Genomic DNA, 3533 nt, shown 5'->3' on the forward strand with positions numbered 1-3533 from the left:
TCACAAACAAGGTGTTACAAAAATAGCACTTTCCTTTGCAATGCAGTCTCAATCTATACAGTATGAAATGGCTTGATCTGTAGCAGTACTTGTACTATCTCAGTCCCACACTTTTGTACCCCTTTAAAAGACATCAACTGTTACATTAAGAGATTTAGTAATGCCAGCAGCCCAATTCACCGCAAATACAATAAACCTGATAAACTACACAACATACTTAAGTAAACTGCTTTTCAGACATTTTCACTTGAAATGGAATGGAAAACTGAAATTATACAGCAATTTCTCTTAAATGAAAGTATATAGTGGGAGGCACCACAGACGGCACCAGTAAAAAGTCAACACCCCAGCTGAGGAGACAGAAGCACCAGTGTGAGGTTAGCTGGGAACAAAAACAATACAAAAAGTGAGAAAATAAAGTAAGCGACTGCCATGTTACCTACAAGCTGGGCTTAACCTATCTAATGGGGTCCAGCTTGGGGAAAAAACTGCTAGCACAGCAGTCACCAGACTGAACATTTGCTATTCAGTGGGGTCCAGTCTGTGCATAACAAGTTAGTGCATAAAAAGGTGCATGTGTTTGCCTGCCCCTATGAAAGGGCATAAAGGGACAGGCAAAACAGAAGATGAAAACCTAAGACAGGTACAATCCTCAGCAGGACTGATGGTGCAAAAACACCATCATCCAGGGGTGGCTCTGCTCCTCTCAGAGGTTGTCCAGTGTGCCTGATAGGACCTGCCCAGCTGGGGCTCATGAGCTGGAAGCCAGGACAGCTGGGACTACAAAGACAAGGGGTTTCCCTTCTACCAGGGCTCTACCTCCACAATGGGCCCACCCCTGCATAATGCCGCCCCAGCATATAAACAAATGGGAATAAGTGTGCATATTCATTTCTACACTATTTCACTATGCACAAATCACCCAGTGGCAAATTTAAAAACATTTAAAAACCACAAACTGCATTTCAATTCTGTGTTTTACACCGTCAATGTCTAAAATATATACCTTAAAGCTCACCTATTTTCTCCACAAATACCACAGGTTTTCATAATACAGGAATGTATACAAATGCTTAGATCACTAAAAATAAAATTAAAACTGCTTATAAACATCCTCTATGCTGAGGAATGTACCCAAAGAGTACCAAAATAAATGTTAAATAAATGTACCCAAAGATTGTGACCTAAATAAAACAATGTAGGGAAAAGCAGGTCCAGTGCCAGTATATACTCAATATAGCACCTTGTACAACCACAATCAGCATACAAGAAACAAAAGAAAACCGACTCAGTACATTTAGCCATTTTTAATCATCCCACACCAACAAAAATAGATTTTCAATACATTACATTTTCTGGCAAAGAATTTACAAAGCCACATAACTACATATCTCTTCTCACAAAACAGAACAAACAACCCCCATCTTTCTCCTACCTCATTCTGTAGGAAATCCCCTCCCATGACAAAGGGCTTTCTGTGCAGGTACCAAAAAAGAGCGGCACACAGCTAAACCAATCCCTCTTTTCCAAGTGAGTGGATGGCATTAGTTTTCCTTTTATTCATTTCTACCTTACATGCTCAATTCAGCTTTACTCTACAGCCAATGCAAGATTTATATACATGTGTGCACCCATGCAAATAAATCATTGCATGACCTTTGAGTCTCTCAAACTCTGCTTTTCAAATGGCCTAGAATGTGCACAACAGCTACAAAGTTACCAACTGCCAACTCTATCTCCATTCCAGCACTGGAAGTCACTTTGTCTCCTCCCTGCCAGGTGGCTCAGGTGCTGAAGTTACAAGCATGGTCCTAACAGCCATTACAAGGCTGGTGTGCAGAGATTCACTTAGAGCTTCATGCAACTCTTGTTGTACCATGAATAGCACCTGAACCTCTTTCCTGCCCACAATTAACCCACCAAAGACCTCCCTCCCTTTCTCTGCCTTTGTTGTTAGGAACTTATAAAGCAGCTTTGATGCTCCTCTGGTGAATCCATTGGCTTCTGGAATTGGAACAGGCACATGATTCCCCAAGCAGATCTTGGCAGACAGAACCCACTACCCAGTCTGCTGCATCTGGGCTCCGGTCCTGGTGAACGTCCTCCCTTGGCAGCAAAGGCCTGATCATCCCCCAGACAGCAGAGAACCTCAAGAAAAAATAAGAAACTGGACTGAGTCCTCTGCACTAGTCAGAAATGGTCCAGCCAACATTCCCACTCCCAACACCAGTTTTGACCTAAACCGCCATAATGTTCAGTGCTACACCTTTTCAGAACAAACCAACAGAAACCCACCCTGAAGAGTGCAAAAGCAAAACCCCACGGTGCAGGACTCCTACCACAAGGGAGAACTTCAGTTATATTATCTTGTTTAAAACATTATTTCAACATAAGTACACAAGTTACAAATTACAGGTTCATCCTTCTCTAAACAGCCAGCTAACCAACTTATCCCTTCCCTCAACCCCAAAAAACCCAAACAAAATAACCCAGAATGTTCTTGCCTGCTTACCCAGGACATAGATCCACTTGCTTCTCTTCCAATGCCTTATAAAGAGTGGACACTGAGAGAAGAAATAGAACTGTTAAAATTACAAAATCAAAGATTCTCAAATATTCAATTCTCCATGAAATGAACTAAAGATAATGCACGGCTTTCAGATTGTCCTACATTCCTCTGACAACAGGGTCTTTCAAGTCCATTTTAAGTGTAAAAAACGATAAAAGTCAAGAGTAATATATGGAGTTTTTAGGATGTACTGCACTGTATGCTGCAACTCCCGTGCACACGCCAAAAGCTGCCTGCCCAATATACTCAACGTACCCCATTTAACATGATATGCAGTCTACACTAATGTACCTGAATGTACCCAAGTAAACCAATATATACCCGTAGTATCCAAATGTACCCGATTAAAACCCCATGTACTCAGTGTGCTCATTATGCTCAAAATGCCCCATCTCTTCCTGGATGGAAAGGGACTCACCTGACCCACTCACCTGACTAGATCCTTTGATGTTACTGTTGACTTTGTCTTGGAACAAGCACCCCACTCCTCCAACAGATCTTCATGGAAAGGTCCCGGAGACCAGCACCATCTGTTCTCCACTCCTGGTGATAAAAGATCCTCCCTCTGAAGCAAAGGCCTGGTCAACCCTTCTGGCAGCAGAGAGCCTGAAAAGGAGAGAAATTTAGACCAAGTCCTCTGCACTTGTTCGAAACGGACAAGCCAGCATTTCTACTTCCATCATGGACACAGTGCAGCATCTGTCCAACACAGACCAACTGTAAAACACCCTGCAGATAGCAAAAGAGAAAACTCCCAGTCCAGGGCTTGTGCCACAGGGGATGGGATCTATTGTAGTTCCTCCCCTGAGAGGAAATCAGTTCCTGTCCAACACCAATCAAGAGAACCTGGCTGACATGCTGTGTCCTCAAAGACATAACCAGCAAGGAGTCTGCAGTGGAAGAGGCTGCTGGTGCGCCAAGTCACTGTTGTACTGCAGTGTATCCAAAGTGATTTATTTACATG

General features: G+C 42.9%; 1 long non-coding RNA gene across 1 annotated transcript; it reads right to left on the reverse strand.

Annotated features, from left to right (window-relative positions):
• Nucleotides 1-1882: 1882 nt before the first annotated feature.
• Nucleotides 1883-3207, reverse strand: LOC138241368 (uncharacterized). Its single transcript, XR_011190591.1, has 3 exons — nucleotides 3001-3207; nucleotides 2513-2564; nucleotides 1883-2148 (listed from the first exon to the last, which is right to left on the reverse strand). It is a non-coding gene; the product is annotated as an uncharacterized lncRNA (long non-coding RNA).
• Between the last annotated feature and the right edge of the window lie 326 nt (nucleotides 3208-3533).

This window comes from Lepisosteus oculatus, chromosome 10, assembly GCF_040954835.1.
Source record: "Lepisosteus oculatus isolate fLepOcu1 chromosome 10, fLepOcu1.hap2, whole genome shotgun sequence".
Taxonomy (NCBI): domain Eukaryota; kingdom Metazoa; phylum Chordata; class Actinopteri; order Semionotiformes; family Lepisosteidae; genus Lepisosteus; species Lepisosteus oculatus.